This window comes from Oncorhynchus mykiss, chromosome 7, assembly GCF_057628025.1.
Source record: "Oncorhynchus mykiss isolate SJ-2025 chromosome 7, ASM5762802v1, whole genome shotgun sequence".
In the NCBI taxonomy this organism is placed as follows: Eukaryota; Metazoa; Chordata; class Actinopteri; order Salmoniformes; family Salmonidae; genus Oncorhynchus; species Oncorhynchus mykiss.
Window position 1 is genome coordinate 24,981,761 of NC_143028.1, and position 23,702 is coordinate 25,005,462.

The window sequence follows — 23,702 nt, forward strand, 5'->3', positions numbered from 1 at the left end:
TAAGACAACAACAACAGGTAAAATGGAGATGAATGGGCAGAGAGGGTCAGTTAACTACACACAGGGCCTGAGTTCGAGGCTGGGACCGACAGGTAAACAAAATAAACAAAATGGAGTACCGTGATTAATGAACAGTCCAGCAGACATCAGCTACGTAGCCAAGTGATCATAGGGTCCAGTGAACAGCAAAATATGAACCAGGGAAGCCGATATGGTAGTCTTTACTACGCTGGCTGGGAGATGCGCCTGGCTCGAGACTAACTGGGACAATGGCGTTAGCCACTGTAGCCAATCTGGTGCAAAGGTCCAGAGCTTACGGCAGGAATCCGGTGATGTAGTAGCTTCTAGTCATCTTAGTGAAGAGTCTGTGAGGCATCAGCTGTGTAGCTGAGTGCTCATAGGGTCCACTGAGCAGGCAAGGAGATGGGCCTGGCTCAAGGCTAGTTTCGAGGCTGGGCCACTCGGTGGCAGCTAGCTAGCTGTGATTATGCGGTGTAATGGTCCAGAGTAAGGACGCACACCTAATTATGCATATAGAAGTAGGACTAGTCTACCTGGCCTGCACACAAATATAAGCCTATAAATGTGCCCATTTGGGGATGTCTCATAGTATTTCTGATTGTCTTAGTGCACCACCACTAATGAGTTGTGGAGCTTCTCAAATACATTTTTCTTCACCTCAAACAGCAAGCAAACAATGTATATTCAAAATCAATTGTGTATGGCAATAGTTCTTCAAAGTATTTTCGTAAAACATTTCCAGCTCTCACCCTTTCGATAACCACTCGTCATGAAAGGGAAAAAAGCATAACGGCTGAATTTTTTTCCTTCTGGTTAGGTTATCTTGATCTCTGGCTCCCTCAAGTAATTTGTGTGTCTTCATTATTTGATCAAACAGCATGCTTAAAACGTCTTGTGGCTGCAGGGGCAGTATTGAGTAGTTTGGATGAAAGGTGTCCAGAGGTGCCCAGAGTAAACGGCCTGCTCCTCAGTCCCAGTTGCTAATATATGCACTCTGAAGTTTCTAAAACTGTTTGAATGATGTCCATGAGTATATCATAACTCATATGGCAGGCAAAAATCTGAGAAGAAATCCAAACAGGAAGTGAGAAATCTGAGGTTGGTCGATTTTCAACCCAACCCCTAATTAATTCACAGTGGGATATGAATGAAGTTGCACTTCCTAGGGTTTCCACTAGATGTCAAACGTCTTTAGAAACTTGAATGAGGCTTCTACTGTGATGTGGGGCTGAATAAGAGCTGAATGAGTCAGGTTACTGGCAGAGAGCCATTTCCTGGTCACGTGCATTTCACATGATAGCGACCTGCATTCCATTGCTTCTCTACACACAAAGGTTGGAAAGTTATTGAAGATTTATGATAAAAACATGATTCTATACTTAGTTTGAAATGTTTTTGTAATTTAGAGTTTTGAAGTTTTTGACCTGCACGAGCGTTTGGATATGTGTACCTAATGCCCTAACAAAAGTAGCTACTTGGACATAAATAAATAATGGACATTATCGAACAAATCAAGCATTTATTGTGGAACTAGGATTCCTGGGAGGGCATTATGATGAAGATCAAAGGTAAGGGAATATTTATAATGTTATTTCTGATTTCTGTTGACTCCGGATACATTTTTTTTCTTTCTGAGCGCCGTCTCAGATTATTGCATGGTTTGCTTTTTCCGTAAAGCTTTTTTGAAATCTGACACAGCGGTTGCATTAAGGAGAGGTATATCTATAATTCCACGTGTGTAACTTGTATTTTCATCTACATTTATGATGAGTATTTCTGTTGAATTGATGTGGCAATGCAAAATCACTGGATGTCTTTGCACCAATGTAAACTCAGATTTCTTTATATAAATATGAACTTTATCAAACAAAACATACAGTGAGGGAAAAAAGTATTTGATCCCCTGCTGAGTTTGTACGTTCGCCCACTGACGAAGAAATGATCAGTCTGTAATTGTAAGTTTATTTGAACAGTGAGAGACAAAAAATCCAGAAAAATGCATGTCACAAATGTTAGAAATTGATTTGCATTTTAATGAGGGAAATAAGTATTTGACCCCTCTGCAAAACATGACTTAGTACTTGGTGGCAATCACAGAGGTCAGATGTTTCTTGTAGTTGGTCACCAGGTTTGCACACATCTCAGGAGGGATTCTGCCCCACTCCTCTTTGCAGATCTTCTCCAAGTCATTAAGGTTTCGAGGCTGACGTCTGGCAACTCGAACCTTCAGCCCCCTCCACAGATTTTCTATGGAATTAAGGTCTGGAGACTGGCTAGGCCACTCCAGGACCTTAATATGCTTCTTCTTGAGCCACTCCTTTGTTCCGTTGGCTGTGTGTTTTGGGTCATTGTCATGCCGGAATACCCATCCACGACCAATTTTCAATACCCTGGCTGAGGGAAGGAGATATTCACCCAATATTTGACGGTAAATGGCCCCGTCCATCATCCCTTTGATGCGGTGAAGTTGTCCTGTCCCCTTAGCAGAAAAACACCCCCAAAGCATAATGTTTCCACCTCCATGTTTGACGGTGGGGATGGTTTCTTGGGGTCATAGGCAGCGTTCCTCCTCCTCCAAACACGGCAAGTTGAGTTGATGCCAAAGAACTCGATTTTGGTCTCGTCTGACCACAACACTTTCACCCAGTTGTCCTCTGAATCATTCAGATGTTCATTGGCAAACTTCAGATGGGCATGTATATGTGCTTTCTTGAGCAGGGGGACCTTGCGGGTGCTGCAGGATTTCAGTCCTTCACGGTGTAATGTGTTACCAATAGTTTTCTTGGTGACTATGGTCCTGGCTGCCTTGAGATCATTGACAAGATCCTCCTGTGTAGTTCTGGGCTGATTCCTCACCGTTCTCATGATCATTGCAACTCCACGAGGTGAGATCTTGCATGGAGCCCCAGGCCGAGAAGATTGACAGTTCTTTTGTGTTTCTTCCATTTGTTATTCTGTCTCTCACTTTCAAATAAACCTACCATTAAAATTATAGACTGATCATTTCTTTGTCAGTTGGCAAACGTACAAATCAGCAGGTTAGTGATTCATTTTATCTCTATTTGTGCTTTTTGTGACTCCTCTCTTTGGCTGGAAAAATGGCTGAGTTTTTCTGTGGCTTGGTGGTGACCTAACATATTCGTTTGTGGTGCTTTGGCTGTAAAGCATATTTGAAATCGGACACTGTGGTGGGATTAAGAACAAGATTACCTTTAAAACGGTATAAGATACTTGTATGTTTGAGGAATTTTAATTATGAGATTTCTGTTGTTTTGAATTTGGCGCCCTGCACTTTCACTGGCTGTTGTCATATCGATCCGGGATTGCAGCCCTAAGAAGTTTTAAAGCATCAGACCAGTTCGGTACATATAGTTGATTTTATTAAAACACATAAAGGTGTGTATATATATATGGAAAAATACAAACAAAATTTCAACCAATCGATTGGTAGAATGAACAGATGACTCTAGGTGATTTATTTTAGTTGGGGATAACACTAGAACATGATTTTGGGGCTCCTGAGTGACGCAGCGGTCTAAGACACTGCATCTCAGTGCTTGAGGCGTCACTACAGACACCCGGGTTCAAGTCCAAGCTGTGTTTACAACCGGCCGTGATTGTGAATTAAATAAATGTTAATTTTTTAAAAATTAAATAAAACATAGTTCATTCAGAAAGTTCAGACCCCTTCCCTTTTTCCACATTTTGTTACGTCACAGCTTTATTTTAAAATGTATTTAAAAAAACAGAATCCTCATTAATCTACACACAATAATGACAAAGTGAAAACAGGTCAAAAACAGAAATACCTTATTTACATTCAGACCCTTTACTATGAGACTCAAAATTGCTTTCAGGTGCATCCTGTTTCCATTAATCATCCTTGAGACGTGCTTCTACACCTGCATTGCTTGCTGTTTGGGGTTTTAGGCTGGGTTTCTGTACAGCACTTTGAGATATCAGCTGATGTACGAAGGGCTATATAAATAAATTTGATTTGATTTGATTTGATGTATCTACAACTTGTTCGGAGTCCGCCTGTGGTAAATTCAATTGATTGGACATGATTTGGAAGGCACACACCTGTCTATATATGGTCCCACAGTTGACAGTGCATGTGCATGTCAGTGCAAAAACCAAGCAATGAGGTCAAAATAATTGTCCATAGAGCTCCGAGACAGGATTGTGTCAAGGCACAGATCTGGGGAAGGGTACCAAAAACAATTATGCTGCATTGAAGGCTTTCCTCTGACACAGCCTACTATATAGGTCCCGGATGGCAGGAAGCTTGGCCACAGTGATGTAATGGGCCGTTCGCACTACCCTCTGTAGAGCCTTATGGTCAGATGCCGAGCAGTTGCCATACCAGGCGGTGATGCAACCGGTCAGAATGCTCTCAATGGTGCAGCTGTATTACCTTTTGAGGATCTGGGGACCCATGCCAAATCTTTTCAGTCTCCTGAGGGGGAAAAAGGTTTTGTTGTGCCCTCTTCACGACTGTCTTGGTATATACCCACGTGGGTGATTGAAAGATGAACTGAGGTCCACACTGCAGTCCAGTTGATGGTGGTAATGCACCTTAAAGTTGGTTGCCAACCTCCATATAAAGTCCAAATAAGAAAAGAAGCCCCAAGGAAGGAGAAATGACAAGAAACTAATTTGGTTTACCTTTTGGGGCATCGCAACTGGTTTCCTATTTTGATGTGAAAGTATTTAAAATAATTTTGATGTGATATGAAACTATTATTTGAAATAATTTTGATGTGGTATGAAAGTATTATTTGAAATTATTCTGATGTGATATGAAAGTATTGTGTGAAATTATGTTGATGTGATATGAAAGTACAGCGATTTATGTTTCTAGAAACTTATTTGTTAGAGGAATTAAATTCCTATATGTTTATTACCCAATTCAAATAATACGCTCAGCCCATTTCTAAGGATTTGTAAGATACTTATTTGCATAAAATGGGCAGAGACCAGTCTCAAAATCGAGCAATAGTGTTTATTCTCGAGAGTACTGAACATGATACAATTTAGAACAGGTTATAAACTGAAAATGATGTCATCAGGTTTTAAACTGTCCCGTCCCTCCTCCACTCCGATACAATGGCAGTATAGTTCACAAGCCTTCCTACATCGTCCACCACAGGTTTAGATCATTTACGACCAGGCCAAGGTCTCCCTGTGTAGATAAGCATTCTAGCCAGTCTGACGATAAGTTCATTCGTTTCTACCAAGGAACAGACAGTCTTTGTTCTAATTCTTGATTATAAATACACACATTATATTCAGTACTAGGATTAAAAGAAAGTTCATACATCTATACAGTAACATAATAGTATTCTGATTAGTCAGTCCTGATTGAAATGTATACATAATTAGTCATTATCAAAATACCACCTAACATAAACCAATACTTGCATTCACTCTGACTGTTTTTAGGCCTATATCAGAATCATAACTCTTCTTATCAGGATTTTCGTTACAATCTTCATCAAAGAAACCGTCTAACATTGAAACAAGATACAACCTAACATCTCTAAATATCAAAATGGTCTAATCAAAACACAAGTTCCTCGCATATGAAGGATCCGGATTCGTCTACTTGTTCTGGGGGCATGCATTCATCATTCCACGGATCAGACCAGTCCGTATCTCAACACCTGTTATGTCATCGATTTCTCCAGTCCTGGAAATCCTGATACACAGGGAGTTAGACAACAGCCACACAAAAACTAAAACCGTCAAACAGGTGAAGGTAGCCCACAACACAGTGATCATGACATTTTTCCATTTTCCAAACATACTATCAAACCAATTAGTCAGAAACGTATTCACCCCAGAGTTTTTTGCCAACTCGTGAGCCAGGGTGGTTAAACCAGCCAGGCCTTGGTCACTGATCCGTCAGGAGCTGTGTCATCGGAGAATAAACCACCTCCATACACTCTCACCATTTTCAGCCAACAAACAAATCCAAGACTATTCTATTCTGCCAAGCAATTCATTACATCTCTGGTATAATTGATGAAGCGCTGTGGATTATCATAAATATAATTGATCCAATTCACATTCTTATTTGGGAGTGGACCACTAGAAAATACTTAACTCTAATCTGATTTCTTGCTTTGAACTCGTCTGGTATCCCCCGTGGAACCCCAATGTTATCAATATATACTCTCTTGTCAAAAGACCCAGATGGAGTACTTCTTTTCTCCCGTTTGGCCAACTTCATGTCATGGTGTTGAATGAGTGTGAAAGGCATTTTTTTTAACTTAACATTATTCCTCCACACAACCACCAGATGTCAGCCCTGGCCCACTTTACCTTATTGAAATCCCCAGAGTTCAATCAGCCTGTCATGTCAGACATAATCTCGTCAGTGATAACATTCTCTGTCCTATTGCAGGTAACAACTTCCCCTACATATTTCCCATAAGTACTTTACCGGGCCAAACAGTAATAGTCTCCTCCTGTCACTGTAAAAGGAGGTAGTCTCGATTTAAAGGGAACCTGTGGATATAAATAGTGCAAATCAATGCAACTGTCATTATCTGGCATTCCTGCTTTCGTGAACAACTTTACCATACAGTATTCACTTTAATACGTGTCATGATTTGATTTGATTTTGTTCTCTCAAGGCCTTGGTAATACTCTTTATATATCTTTAACCTGAATTATTCGTAGTGGTCCTTTACCCTGGATGATTACACTAGGAATGTCCGTTGTGTTAGGGAGATTGATTGAACTCCGGCCGACCATAGTCTCCTTACCAACTCTAATCTCTGCCACCTGGAACGGTACCATAGTATCAGTTGAAAACTGGTCAAAGCCAACATACCATAACCCGAGATCCTGGGTCTTTACCGTTTTAATGTTAATTCGTACCTTTATACCATACTTCCTCTGCTCGGGAACACAGTCAGAAACTCCAACCCTTACTATACTCCATCTGGTCCCAAATTGGGTGTATGGGTTTACATAGCCATCCCTTTCAGTGTGAGCTATGACCTGATTCCATGAATTACACAGTGATTTATGCAAATACCTTCCATAGAGGCCCATGGTTCTAGACTGCCAAGGAGTGAATGACCCCAGTTGGTCTACATAAAACTCCACTGAGACATCCTTCCCAATCTCACTCTCCCTTCCTTACTATTCAGTTCCAGTGACCTGCTAAGATGCTATGGTAATATCACATTCTCCTCGTCTAGCAAATGAGTCAAGTTACCCTCTTTGGCCTTCTCGGGTTCATGGTGTATCCGGAATATGACTCCCACGATCAGACAGCTCATGATGGCCAGCACACCTGTAAAGCCCCACCCTTTCCCAGAAAACACATCAGTAGCCAGACTCACCTCCACTTTTAAGAAAAAACACAGGGATGAAATGACGGGAAAAGGAAGTCTTCGTTAGAGAGATGGCCCCTGGAATTCTGTTAATTCCAGTTCTCCTCTCGAACACCGTTTGTTTCGACAGATTCAGTGTGTCTTACCCCCCCGCAGTGTGATATGAATCCAGGTAGCTATTTTAGCTATTCTCACAGCGAAGGCTGTCACCAGGAGTCCTTGGTATGGCCCCTCCCAACGTGCTGCTTCCCGTCTATTCTCCTCAGGGACTGGATTAAGTGAATCACCTTATCCTGCAGTTCACCTGTAGTGCATAAAATCTTGGACATACAGGTTTGGTTAACAAACAGTTTCTCATATGTTCTATCTGATTACATCTTTAACTTCTATGCCTACTTGTTAGCTATTTTTTTTGTTTATTATTAGTTTATTATCCAATAGGCCACGAAGTGTCCTATCCTAGACCACAATTTACCCATCCCCCCTTTGATAACTGGCTACGCCTAGGTAACAACCTTGCCTACTCCAAACAATGACTTAGGTAAGATTAGTCAATTATCCTTATGTTCTGACATTATCATGTAGGAACGCCCCTTTCATTCTCCACATGTTCAATTATCCCTTGGGCATCCATTCATATCTATCCTGTACCAATTCTCTGTCAAGTGTCCTATCTACTTTAAGAGGTATCTGTGTTCATTTCCTGGCGCCCCTTCTAAACCTTTCCCTCTCTGCTCTCAAACCTTCAAGGTCACAGCAGTGCGGGGAGGACTCCTCTTTCTGCCCTTTCCCCTATCTGTCTGTTAAAACTATGTGTTGTTTCCAAATTTTAACTAAATGTCTCACTGTTTGGCTTTATCTAAACTCATGGATTTTTTTTTGAAAACCATGTCTATGGAGTCAATTTCTAAAGTCCTCATATAGGTTAATTAAAACCTGTCTAGGACACACGTTCCGCTAACGGAACCCCACCCAACATTCTGCTGAAAAGGTGGCGCGGGAAATTCTAAAATATTTTTTAGAAATATTTAACTTTCACACATTAACAAGTCCAATACAGCAAATGAAAGATAAACATCTTGTTAATCTACCCATCATGTCCGATTTTAAAATGTTTTAAAGCAAAAACACAACATATATTTACGTTAGATCACCACCAAATCCAAAAAAACACAGCCATTTTTCCCAGCCAAAGATAGTCACAAACACAGAATTAGAGATAAAATGATTCACTAACCTTTGATAATCTCCATCAGATGACACTCATATGACATCATGTTACACAATACATTTATGTTTTGTTCGATAATATGCATATTTATATCCACAAATATCGGTTTACATTGACGACATGTTCAGAAATGCCTCCAAAATATCAGGAGTAATTACAGAGAGCTACATCAGATAACAGAAATACTCATCATAAACTTTGATGAAAGATATATGTTTTACATATAATTAAAGATACACTGGTTCTTAATGCAACATCATAAATATTCCCTTACCTTTGGTGATCTTTCATCAGAATGCAGTGCAAAGAATCCTAGTTCCACAATAAATCGTTGTTTTGTTCCATAATGCCATTACTAGTGTCCAATTAGCTGCATTTGCTACCACTTTTAGCTCACGTGCCCAAAAGCTGGCGCTGGTCCAGGCGAACTCGGACGAAAACTTCAAAAAGATATTCCAGGTCGAATAAACTGGTCAAACTAAGTAGAGAATACATTTTCAGGATGTTATTTTCATATATATCCAATAACGTTCCAACCGGAGCATTCGTTTTTGTCTGCAGAGTCATGGAACGCAGGCGATATCAACAGACAATTGCGCAACCAGGAAAGGGCATTCTGCCAGGCCAGTGACTCATTCCCCTCCCATTTGGTCAAACATCACACTAGAGGCTTCATTCCACGTTCTACTGAATGCTGACATCTAGTGGAAGGCGTAGGAAGTGCGAACAGATCCATATCTTGTTAGGAAGTGAATAGGCGATGACTTCAAATTCGACCCACCTTCAGAATTTCCACTTCCTGTTTGGAAGATTGCCTGCCCTATGAGTTCTGTTATACTCACAGACATAATTCAATCAGTTTTAGAAACTTCAGTGTTTTCTATCCAATAGTAATAATAATATGCATATATTAGCAGTCTAGGACAGAGTAGGATGCAGTTCACTATGGGCACGCAATTCATCCAAAGTGAAAATGCTGTCCCTATCCCTAACAGGTTTTAAGGTTCTCGATCCTGTCCCTAATCCTGAATCACCACAGATGTCATATATCCCTGTCAAACTTTAATACTATTTAAATAAAAATATTCTAATGGTTAAATAAAGCCAAAACTAATGCTAATCTTTTTTTCTGTGTTAATGAAATCTCTCCTTCGGGAATCCACTGTATTTTATAAAAAATAACATGGGTTAACCTTAAAAATCAGTCACATCAATAATTTAATATATGTTGTATAGTTTGAGATACCTTATCTACCGTAATTTACCACCCCTGAGAACTGCAACTTATTTATTTTCATAAATAATTTTAATGCTTATAAAATCACCTTTTCTATCATGTATTTTCCTGCCCTATTGGCTTAAACTGTGTCCTGTCCAAACCTCAAAGGACCATCCTCCCCCATCCTCCCCCATTTATTATCAATGATTAATATGATTTCTGTTCCTGTTGTAGTACTAAATCAATAGTAGCCAATTTGAAACCTTCACAGCCAATGTTTAAAACAGAACCCTGAACCTGGACTTCTTCCTCACTAGAGTTTGTTTCCCCGTTCCCCATAATTTGTCCTGCCTCAATTCTACTTTCTCCTCATTGATTCAAACTATAATTGTGTCCAAGAGCTATAAACTCCATTATAATTAATTTACCTTAAAAACCATTATTACCCATGACCACAAATTGGCTGATCAGACCACCTGGAAAGCCATGACAACAGGTCAAGGGTTACACCCCCCCCCCCCCCCCCCCCGTTCAACTCAAACGGTGGCGCAGGGAATGCAAAAATATTCTTACAAATATTTAACCTCCACACATTAACAAGTCCAATACCTCAAATGAAAGATAAACACCTTGTTCATCTACCCAGCGTGTCAGATTTTTAAAATGTTTTACGGCGAAAACACAGCATATATTTATGTTAGACCACCACCAAAACAAAGAAAAAACGTAGCCGTTTTGTCCAACAAAAGATAAAATGACAAAAGCAGAATTAAAATTAAAATAATTCACTAACCTTTTGAAAATCTTCATCAGATGACCGTAATATGACATGTTACACAGTACATTTATGTTTTGTTCGATAGTATGCATTTTATATCCATAAATCTCGGTTTACATTGACGCCATGTTCAGAAAATCCTCCAAAATGTCCGGAGAAATAATAGAAAGCTACGCCAGATAACAGAAATACTCATCATAAACTTTGACTAAAGATACATGTTCTACATATAGTTAGAAAGATACACTTGTTCTTAATGCAACCGCTGTGTCACTTTTTTTTAACGTTACGGAATTAGTTTACTATGCAATAATCTGAGACGGCGCTCAGACGTAACAATATTTCTCCACTATGTTGGAACAGAAATACAAAATTACAACATAAATATTCCCTTACCTTTGATGGTCTTCGATCAGAATGTAGTGGAAGGAGTCATACTTACCCAATACATTGTTTTGTTTCATAATGTTCAATTCTAGTGTCCATGTAGTAGCATATGCTACCACTTTCAGCTCAAATGCCCAAAAAATGACTTCTGGTCCAGAATAATTGCGCATCCAAACTTCCAAATTACATATTACAGGTCGACGAAACTGGTCAAACTAAGTGCAGGATCAAGCTTCAGGATGTTATCGATGTACAAAACTAATGGCATTCCAACCGGACAATCCTAGTTCATCTGGGGCTGACTGGAACAAAGGAAGCTCTCTGTCCAAAGCGCGCCTTCACGCACACAAAAATCCTCGCGACACCTACAGTTTTTGACCCCATTGGGTCAAAGTTCACAGCATATGCACCATTAAACGCTCTACTGAATGAGGACATCTAGTGGAAGACATGGGAAGTGTTTCCAGATCCATAACTGGTTGGGAAGGGAGGGGGCGATGACGTCAAAGTTGCCCCAACTTTCAGGATTCCAAAACTAGTTTGGAAGATTGCCTGCCCTGTGAGTTCTGTTATACTCACAGACATAATTCAAACGGTTTTATAAGCTTCAGAGTGTTTTCTATCTAATAATAATAATAATAATATGCATATATTAGCAATTTAGGATAGATTTTTATGCAGTTTTACTATGGGCACGCAATTCATCCAAAGGGGAAATACCGCCCTATCCTGAACACGTTAAAAAATTCATTTGTTTAATTAAAACTCAGAAAATAAAACTCCTAATATTCCATATGTGAGTGTACTCCTTTAAGATATATTCTCTCTGGGAACATGGAAATCCCATTAACCCAAACGTTTACTACAAAAACAAAACCTAATAATTATGATAATACCCTCAAATCATTTGTTTTAAATTTCCTCGATGTTTCATGTAACTCATTCAGTCTTTCTCCAAATTGTCTCCCCAAAATACTTTATACCTTGCCATTACACTCACACAACTGTGATAAACGTGCACTGTCCCTTTAAAATAAAACACTCCTAGCCAGCAATACCACTTGTAGACCTTTCATTGTTCCCCGTAATGAAAACAGATAATGTTTAGAATACGTTAACCTCTTGTTCGAATTCACTGGTGTTACCTAACCAGAAATCAATACCTGGGAAACAATCATAACTTTTTATGATTCAACTATTCTTACCTCCCTATCTTATAGCCAAATATAGCCCCAATGAACGCCTAGCAATTTTGTTGCTAGTTTTTTCGTATCTTCTCAGACTATCCTGACGATATTCAGCTACTTTTTAAAAATGTATTTGGAACTTTTAGCCACTTTTGAAAAGCGACTCAAAGCTATAATGCACACATTTTCCCTCTAAATGACACAACCAATTTTCTCTGTCATAATTTGAGGAACGTTATTGTGTATTCAACGTAATGACGCAGCAAGTCAACCTGCCTCTAGTCAAAGATATATCCCCTATTCAGATTGAGTTATGCTTTAAATTCCATCGAAAAAGTAAAACCAACCGATCTTCCAACTTTCTATACCCAAAAATGTAAACGTACCATGTACTTCGTTAAATTCATAAGAACATTTTGATGGGCACAAATCTATCGTAATTGTCCGTTATTCCTTAGAATTCATCAGGTTTTGGTAACTTTCTCTTCTATGATACATTCATTTAAACACGACTCTGTCATATACATATATATGTAAACATTCATACACATAGCTCATATATTATACAGAGCCAAGCCAAACCGCCTGACTCAAGTCATCTTACTTACCCCTGCTAAAACAGGAACCAGCTCACTCACCCAGCAATAAAACTACCCCCCCCCCCTCAGCTCTGTTGTCTTACCACCCCAGGAAACAAAGACATTCCATCGCAAGAACACATACACCCAGCCATAAAACTGACCCCCTCTGTTCTCTTCTTTCACGACCCCCTCTGCTCTCCTGTATCAGATTTCCAGATACACAAATATCTCCTTGTATAAACACACATCTCAACACCCTCTACTGGTCGGGTGCTCAGAACAAGACTCTGCTGTGCACCAATGAGGCTCCTGCTCTGGGTAGAGCAGGCCCGCCTCCATCTCTTCAGGACCAGTCAGAAGACCACCACGACAAGACTCCACCTACATCATTCTATGTATAAAAACTGTTGTAACCTTTGTCTAAGTCCCTTTTTTCACCTGACTCACTTAATGAGTTATATGAACTAGGTCCGTGCACGTAAAACAAGATACCTTTTGACTCATTAAAACTGCCTTTTGTTACAACTGAAATCCACTCTGTCCAGCGTCCGTGATTTGGTCTCGACTCTCCAGTAATTGAACATCAACAGAACTTGGTAGTATGAGGATGGTTATTCCTGAATTCGATCTATGATAAGTTGGTGTGAGAGGCGAGACAAATCAGCGGCTCAAAATCTGACGGAAGAGTGACCGGTAGTACAGCTACCACAACCATTCGTCTTGCCTCAGGAAACCTGATCAGAGCGCTCTACTTAAAAGGTAAGCAGAGCCTGTTAAATCGAAATCTGCATATTGTATTATAGTCTAAACCAAATTTTGATCAGAAAGTACTGAGCGTGAGTATGAATCGTTGCCAAATTATTTTTACATAAGAACCTAAGGCATTGATCAAAGAGATCTTGTTTTGCTTGTTTTATTTTTTCTAATTGGCTTATACTGAGTTATTTTAATAGGAATGTGTGAATTGTGATTGACCAATGTGTTAAATTCCTTCGGGACCCTATTTGTTCTGAAATCTGCATAGAAAACTGTCCTAATTCTAATTATATTAGGTTGTGCATAGAGGTGACGTTAAATAGAGGCTGTGTTTTAACATGTAATGGACACAATTATGAATGTTAGAAATTCTATGTGAATTTCGTACGAATGAATGTAGTATTGAGAAAACGTATGAACTAGAGTTGACGTTCCACGATTTTGAGACCGGGGAAATTAAATTGAGAGAAATGTTTGTTGTGGAGTAACCGCCAGGATAAGTTACGTAACTGGGCTATTATGCACTCGTGCTGATAGCCTAGCCACCCAATAGTCGAATCAACGTGACGCTTTGATTGACAAGCGGCCGGGCTAACACTGATTTTCAGTTTCTCAATTCTGCTGGTATTGCCTAAAGTGTTAAAATTGTTCTGACAATTGTTATAGAATCGCTTGAATTTACTGATATAAGTTCCAAATGGAAGTTACTGAATTATTTGCAGAAAGTATTTAAACAATTCACTGAACAACTTTTAGTTGTCTAAATTTCTATCTATATTTCCTACAGAGCTAGAATTACTCTGACAATTGTTATAGAACCGCATATATTCACTGATATATTGTTCCAAAAGGAAATCGCCGAATCATTTCTATAAAATACCTAAACAAATCGCTGAACAAATTCAAATTACATGCCGGAGAAGCACACACGTGAATGCCACCAGGTTACTGATAAGATCTTTTTGTGCGAGGGTGGGGGCGCATGGGAGAAGTCTGAGTCAGCTCCACAGTACATCCCTGGTCTCGACCAGGGACGGGCTAAGCATACAACGATAGAAATAAACACCACATAGTAAGGACTGAAAAAACCAAGATAACGCATTATACACATTATCAGACGAATTAGATAAAATATCTGCAGCCACCACCCCAATACCCTCCCCCATAGCAGTATATCCTGCAACAGCAACAGCCAAATTGGGCTCAACGGGGTCCCTACACTGGACCACCCAGAGAGGGAAACTACCTGTGTTTTAACTGCGGAATTCCCGGTCACTTTGCCAGAGATTACATGAAACCACTCTCCCCGCACCAACTGCAATGGAGAGGAAGAGGACGTGGAGGACCACCAAGAAGAGGGAGAGGAAGAGGAGGACCACCCCCTTTTCACTACAACCAACCAGGACCTCAGCAACAGCCAGCATACAACCACCCAGGATCTAGCCACATTCAGCAGGAACAGCAAGATTACAACCAACCACAGTTCCAAGGTATGGCAGGGAACGCCATGCCCTGGCCATGAAGATGCCCACCACCACGGCAGGAGAAGGAAGGCAACACTTTCAGCTGCACACTGAACCAACAATGATGTGCGAAGTTGAGGGTGTCCCCCATCAGTTCCTGGTAGATACAGGATGCACCTATTCTGCTATCAGGTCCCCTCAAATGCTGTCATCTGATTCCATATCGGTGGTAGGGGTTACGGGATCACCTGAGGCTCAAAGCCGCACTATCCCTTTAACATTCTCCTGGGAAAACTCTCAGTTGAAGCACCAGTTCCTGTACTGTCCAAAATGCCCGATCAACCTACTAGGACGAGACCTCTTATGCAAGATGGGGTGCACCATATATCTTACTGAAAGTGGAGTGGCAGTATCCACCAACCCTCCCTCTTCAACACCTGATCGCCCAGTAAGAATTATGATGATGCCACTCCTGCCGACGCCCACGCTGTCTGAAACCCAAGAAGTGTACTGGCTAAAGTGCCTACCCACAGGCCCTGCCACCCCTCACATCCAGTTTAAGTTCAACCAACTGAAAGCTCAAATCTACACTCTGCACCCGTATAAGACTCCCCAAGCTGAGACACTGATGACTGCCCCTACACTGAAGACTGAGACGAAGACATGATGCACCTGACCACACCTATCAGGTGTTGTACCATTGTGTGTGGCCCAGAGGGGGTGGCAGCACCGATCATCCTACGACCAAGGAACCTCCATGCACCCCTGGCCTGGACGGCTGAAGCCTCAACAGCCTTTGCACTCCTGAAAACAGATCTATCAGCGGCAGCAGCGCTGATTGCACCTGACTACAACATTAAGTTCCATTTGGATGTTTCTGAAAAGGAAGGATTCACCTCGTCCGTCCTATTCCAGAAACAAGAGGGGGAGAGAAAGGTATTGATATACCACTCCTCAAAACTTGACCACATTGAGGTAGGACAGACAACATGCTCCAGATACGTTGCTGCAGTAGCAAAAGCTATTGAAAAAAAAAACAGCTCACCTCGTGATGTGTCATCCATTGGAGATCCACACCCATCATGGCGTCACTGCGTATCTGATGAGTAAAGAATTCACGTTTAGTGCTGAAAGAAAAACCAAGATCCAGAACAAATGCACTCAGTCACATAACACGTTTGTGAACACAGAGAAAAATATGGCAGATGCACTCAACGCAGAAGAAGGACTGCCCCACTCTTGTGCTGAGAGAGCGGCACAATAATTAAAACTGAGACCAGACCTGAAGAATGAACCACTGACTAATCCCGACCAATGGCTGTACACTGATGGCTGCTGCTACAAAGGAGAAGAAGGAAACATAGCAGCCTATGCGGTGGTACAGCAACTCCCAGACGGCTCACATGTCACCCTTGAATCAGCCATCATCCCTCAACCAGCATCGGCCCAATTAGCTGAAATCATCGGATTGACACACGCCCTCATCAGAGGAAAAGGAAAGACTGTGAATATCTATACAGACTCAGCCTATGCCCATGGAGCAGTCCACACTGATGGACCCAGAACTTTTACGAGAAGCACATGGCCACACACACGAAGGCAAACTAATGACCCTTCAAAAGGTCTCGCACGTCTGGTGGCACCCTCACATGAAAAATATGACTGACTTATTTTATGACGAATGCAACATTTGTGGCAGCCACAACCCAAAGAAACCATATCAAACACCAATGGGCTCATACCCAGTACCCAATGCATGTTTTCAGGACATTAGTATAGACTACACCGACATGGGCCCCGACAATGTATCTAAAGGGAAACGCTATCTCTTAGTCATGGTAGATAGGTTCTCCAAATGGGTAGAGGCAATGCCAACAGCAGGGGAGGATGCTAAGTCAGTCATCAAGTGGCTACAAACCAAACTAATACCCAGGTATATTGACAATGGCTCATATTTCAGTAACTAACACCTAAGACAGGTGGAAGAAAGATTTGGCATAACCCACAGATTTGGATCTGTGTACAGGCCCCAATCTCAAGGTCTGGGGAACGTCAAACCAAAAGTTGAAAGCTAAGATAGCTAAAGTATGTGCAGGTTCGAAGTTGACATGGGTTGAAGCCCTGCCCCTGGCGTTGATGGCCATGAGAGCCTCACCAGGAGCAGGCACCCATCTCTCTCCTCATGAGATAATGACTGGAAGAGTCATGCCTGGTCCACCAAGGGAGGGAGGCCACATGCCCGCTCTTGATGTACAACAAATTGTCATGTCTAATTATGTGAAAAAACTGACGGTTCTCTCTGCAGCACTCTCTACCCAGGTTCACAAGGTCCAGGAGGGGGAGCTGCCGGGGGACACGCCACCACTGAAGGTAAAGGTTGGTGACTGGGTGAGGATTAAAGTCCACAAGAGAAAGTGGCTGGAATCCAGGTGGACTGGACCGTACGAAGTGAAGGAGGTTACTTCACACTCAGTCCAGGTCAAAGGTACATCAGGCGCACCTTGGCACCACCTTACACATTGCACCCTAGCCCCAACTCCTTCCAGAACACTGACTGAAAAAAGAGCTGATTTGAGCGGCCTAAATTCGATTCCAAATGAAGACACTCCTTCTTCATTGCCGCTCCTAGTAGCAATGTTCGTACTTACTATCTATGTGTGTATTTCTATGTTCTGTGTATGTGTTGTTTACCCTTATGTAGTTCTCTCCTTCGTTTTCTCCTTTGTGGAAACGTTGTCTATAGCGTTGACTCACGATGGATCTCACCCTTACAACTATAAGCTATTACCCAGGGAGAGTTAACCTCCTATTTCATGCTGCGTCATTTTAAAGTATACCAATATCTTGTATCTCACTTCGCTATATTAGGCTTCCCTCTCTCCTCGAACCTCTTGTCTATAGATTTGGCTTTTATCCCATTCCTCTAGATTTTGGCTTCCCTCTCCTCCTCATTTGGACTGCCTGTCCCGTCTTAATAACCCCTCTGGCCTCCAAGGCACCCGGATCTATTAACCTGTTGTGACTAGGGGGCAGTATTTTCATTTTTGGAAAAATAACATTCCCAAAGTAAATGGGATATTTTGTCAGGACAAGATGCTAGAATATGCATATAATTGACAGCTTAGGATATAAAACTCTAAAGTTTCCAAAACTGTAAAAATATTGTCTGTGAGTATAACAGAACTGATATTGCAGGCAAAAGCCTGAGAAAAATCCAATCTGGAATTGACTCATGTTTTGAATGCCCTGCGTTACGATGCGTCCCTATTGAGCAGTGAATGGGCTATCAACCAGATTTCTTTTTCTACGTATTCCCCAAGGTGTCTACAGCATTGTGACGTAGTTTCACGCCTTTATGTTGAAGAATAGCCGTAAGCGGCTACATTGCGCAAGTGGTCAACTGATGGCTCTCAGAGTGATTATTGCGTAAAATACAGAGGTAGCCATTTTTCCTCTCGCTCCTACTGAAAAACCAATTGTCCCGGTGGATATATTATCGAATAGATATTTGAAAAACACCTTGAGGATTGATTATAAACAACGTTTGCTATGTTTCTGTCGATATTATGGAGCTAATTTGGAATATTTTTTGGCGTTGTCGTGACCGCAATTTCCGGTCGATTTCTCAGCCAAACGTGAAGAACAAACGGAGCTATTTTGCCTACAAAAATAATATTTTTGGAAAAAAGGAACATTTGCTATCTAACTGGGAGTCTCGTGAGTGAAAACATGCAAAGCTCATCAAAGGTAAAATATTTAATTTGTTGCTTTTCTGATTTGTGACAATGTTACCTGCTGCTAGCTGAACATAATGCTATGCTAGGCTATCGATGCTTTGGCTGTAAAGCATATTTTGACAATCTGAGATGACAGGGTGATTAACAAAAGGCTAAGTTGTGTTTCAATATATTTCACTTGTGATTTTCATGAATAGGAATATTTTCTAGTAATATTTATGTCCGTTGCGTTATGCTAATTAGTGTCAGATGATGACAATGATCCCGTTCACGGGATGGGAGTTACAAGTTAAGCTAGTTTATTTATGGTAGTGAACCTTACCCCAGGTTGTTGCGAACCTGCCAGTGTATATACAAAACCCAGTGTATATCGGTCATACACAACCCATTGGATCCGTTTGGAATAGCAAAGCTCCTATCCTTGATAAATCTAAACATTTGTGAACATCAAATCAAGGATAACTTAACCTCTAGCGTCGAGCAATCCCGTATCCGGGAGCGTAATCATAGCCTCAAGCTCATTAGCATAACGCAACGTTAACTATTCATGAAAATCGCAAATGAAATGAAATAAATATATTGGCTCACAAGCTTAGCCTTTTGTTAACAACACTGTCATCTCAGATTTTCAAAATATGCTTTTCAACCATAGCTACACAAGCATTTGTGTAAGAGTATTGATAGCTAGAATAGAATTTTGCCTAGCATTCAGTAGGCAACATTTTCAAATAAACAAGAAAAGCATTCAAATAAAATCAGTTACCTTTGAAGAACTTCGGATGTTTTCAATGAGGAGACTCTCAGATAGCAAATGTTCAGTTTTTCCCAAAATATTATTTGTGTAGGAGAAATCGCTCCGTTTTGTTCATAACGTTTGGCTAAGAAAAAAACCTGAAAATTCAGTCATTACAACGCCAAACTTTTTTCCAAATTAACTCCATAATATCGACATAAACATGGCAAACGTTGTTTAGAATCAATCCTCAAGGTGTTTTTCACATATCTATTCGATGATAAGTCATTCGTGGCAGTTGGGTTTCTCCTCTGAAGCAAATGGAACTATGCACGCAGCTGGAGATTACGCAATAATTGCAACGGAGGACACCAAGCGAGCACCTGGTAAATGTAGTCTCTTATGGTCAATCTTCCAATGATATGCCTACAAATCTGTCACAATGCTGCAGACACCTTGGGGAAACGACAGAAAGTGTAGGCTCATTCCTTGCGCATTCACAGCCATATAAGGAGACATTGGAACACAGCGCCTTTAAAATCTGTGGCATTTCCTGTTTGAAATTTCATCTTGGTTTCGCCTGTAGCATCAGTTCTGTGGCACTCACAGATAATATCTTTGCAGTTTTGGAAACGTCAGAGTGTTTTCTTTCCAAAGCTGTCAATGATATGCATAGTCGAGCATCTTTTCGTGACAAAATATCTTGTTTAAAACGGGAACGTTTTTTTATCCGAAAATTCAAAGAGCGCCCCCTATATCGAAGAAGTTAAATCATTTCCCCCAGAATCGAGAATATAGGCTACTGACCTTGTCACCGACTGGGAAAAGCAATGTTCGTTGGATCTAGTCACCATCCCTGTCGGTCTGTGGTGTATACCCGGCCTGTTCTTTAACCTCAAGTCAGGGGCCAGGTCTTAAAATAACGGGACTAGACCCGCCCGTGCACGGTTTACGGCGTACGACCTTCAGGTAACAGAGACAGATATTTAGACCCGGCCTTCGAAGGACAAATTGTTAGAGGAATTAAATTCCTATATGTTTATTACCCAATTCAATTAATACACTCAGCCCATTTCTAAGGATTTGGAAGATACTTATTTGCATAAAATGGGCGGAGACCAGTCTCAAAATCAAGCAATAGCGTTTATTCTCGAGAGTACTGAACATGATACAATTTACAACAGGTTATAAACTGAAAATGACGTCATAGGTTTTAAACTGTCCCGTCCCTCCTCCACTCCGATACAATGGCAGTATAGTTCACAAGCCTTCCTACATCGTCCACCACAGGTTTAGATAATTTACGACCAGGCCAAGGTCTCCCTGTGTAGATAAGCATTCTAGCCAGTCTGACGATAAGTTCATTCGTTTCTACCAAGGAACAGACAGTCTTTGTTCTAATTCTTGATTATAATTACACACATTATATTCAGTACTAGGATAAAAAGACAATTCATACATCTATAGAGTAACATAATAGTATTCAGATTAGTCAGTCCTGATTGAAATATATACATAATTAGTCATTTTTGATAAAAAAAAATCCCTTAACAGTATTGCAATTGAGAAAGGTCCAAGGACTGTATGTTATTTTCAGAGGTAGACTGGCTCTGGCAGCTAAGAGCCAGTCTACCTCTAAAAATAACATACAGTCCTTGGACCTTGAGGAGTAACGGGGGCAGCAATCAGCAGTAGACACAATAACAAAGCGTACTCCCTGCCCGTTTCAGTAAAAGCTGAGGGATGGGGCTGGAGAAATGCAACCATCCATGATATCAACATGATAGTTTTAACCATGTTTTGAGGATATACTGTGTTTGTTTATATTTACTGACAAACATTGGGGAAAATAAAAGCTTATATTCTGGGTTCTAATGGGGTACAACAGCTGAACTAAGCTCATGAGGTATTTATAAGTGAATTCTTAAAGAAACAATGGGTACATATCATTCATGTATAAGTCCCAAAATGGATGTAACAACTGCTGATTGCCCCTCTAAGAGTACATCTTGGGCTAAGCTAATATGAGATATTGAGGAATAGAATATTTCAGGCATTGTCAATGGATGCATTTGATCAATTGTTAACATTTTGTTGATGGTCCACTCTTGATGTTCTACACGTTACAGTGTAGCTTCAGCCATTCCTACAGAACAACATTAAAGTGTAGAACCCCTTTTCTGCATATTGGATCAACGACTGCAGAGATGGTACTTACTGGTGTTAAACAGATCTCCAACCTCCTCTTCTTCCTCCAATGTGACAGTAATCTCCCCCTCCTCCTCTTTCACTCCACAAACTGCATCCTCCTCTTTCTCTTCCTCCTCTTCTTTTACTGTAACATCGTCCTCCTCTTTCACTCTGAACGCATCTTCCTCTTCTCTTCTTCTTTCACAGTCACAGCCTCACCCTCTACTTGTTTTTGTATTGTAACATATTTATCTTCCTCCTCCTCCTCTTTGACGAGAGCTTCTTACTCCGTCCAGCAGACCTCCTCTTCTTTATCAGGAGGAGAGTAGCTTAGTGAACTCATGGTTGGAGATGTTAGCTAGCTAGCATTAGCGACAAGCCTAGTTCTAAGCTAATTTAGCAAACCAGCTAGCTGACAAACAACGTAAATATATAATTGAGTGGGCCAACAAGTACATACGACAAAAATGTGTTTAATACACAGCGACTAATATACACCAAAACCGTGTAAAGAGAGTGAATGTTGTAGTTGTGTTTGCTAGAAAGCTACTGAGGTGTCTGACAAGCTGTTGTTCTTGAAGGAGTGTCCCATCCACTAGATTATACGTCACACTGGCAGCATCGCCTGAACCTAAAAGACGCACATCGCCATCTGCTGACGGGAGTGGGCAACGCAGTTGAGGAACCAAAAGTTTATTTTCATTTATTTCATAAGTTTATTATATTAAGTCGATCAAAAAGAAGCATGTGTTGATTGATTCGTGTTTAATGAGTGAGAGTTTAAAACAAACTTTACACCCACTACACATTTGCATTGAACCATACTTCTAGGCATATCTTTTATCATAGCCAAAATGTGGTTTAATCAATTATTCAAAATTTTCATGACTTTGTAAATCAATTCTTAATAAATCTAAATAATGGTTTAGTGTTTCTGTATCAAAATGGACTTGTAACAAATTCAAATCCTTTGGAGTAATTTTGACCCCAGCCACCAGCATCTTCGATAAATAGGACGTTAATTTAAAATCAAAATCACATTTTATTGGTCACATACACTTGTTTAGCAGATGTTATTGTGGGTGTAGTGAAATGCTTGTGTTTCTATCTCGGACAGTGCAGTAGTATCTAACAAGAAAACCAGAAATGTCACTTAAAGAGAAAAGGAAACTAACAAAGAGTCAGTGACAACAACGACAACTAAACAGGTGGAGTTGTAGGAGGGGTTATGAAAGACACTATGGGGGTGTCCACGGAAAGTTGACTAGTAACAACAACTGGGACTTAAAAGACACCCACCATGAGACCCACTAAATCTGCCCAAGAAGAGGCAAACAAAAGAAAAAGCCACACCAAACTTAAAGACAGAAAGTCAACCAAAAAAGTGGAGCAACTAAAAGGTGTTGACTCTCCACATCTATCAAGACAACTGGAGCACTGGGCCAGACACTCTTAAATAGAACCTGGACCAGCTCAGGTGAAACACCTTCCCACTAACGAGATGAACAAGCCAGCACAGGTGTAACACATACTGACTAACGAGGTGACACCAATCAGTGCTAACGAGCTATACGTGCTAACGAGCTATAGGTGCTAACGAGCTATACGTGCTAACGAGCTATACGTGCTAATGAGCTATACGTGCTAACGAGCTATACGTGCTAACGAGCTCAAAACATAAATGGAAAAACCAAAGAATGTAACACTTTCCCCCTTATGACAACATATAGATCCTATATTTCTCCCCCACAACCTTCTAGACCTCTCGTCTTTCTAAAACTCACTTAGTTCTAGAACTCTCGACTCTTTGGAACAAAATACATTGTAATCCATGGCAAAGCACTGGCTAAACGCAAAACTTGCTGACTGCCCACCCTTGAGACAATCAGCAACCAACTCCTGCAATATCCGTAGTAACTTTCCACCTCACTGCGGAGCTTCTCTCTCTTTTCAGGGTTCACTCAATAGGCATTTTGTTAGGCCAAGTCCCCAATGTCATGCTCTAGTAAATTTGGGTTGGCACATCTGAGAATGAACCCTGACATTCTAAAAGCAGGGCAACAATGTCAA

General features: G+C 40.7%; 1 long non-coding RNA gene across 1 annotated transcript; it reads right to left on the reverse strand.

The window, feature by feature from the left end:
* Positions 1-5,008: 5,008 nt before the first annotated feature.
* On the reverse strand, positions 5,009-22,229 carry LOC149982489 (uncharacterized). Its single transcript, XR_016497156.1, has 2 exons — positions 21,661-22,229; positions 5,009-16,071 (listed from the first exon to the last, which is right to left on the reverse strand). It is a non-coding gene; the product is annotated as an uncharacterized LOC149982489 (long non-coding RNA).
* Between the last annotated feature and the right edge of the window lie 1,473 nt (positions 22,230-23,702).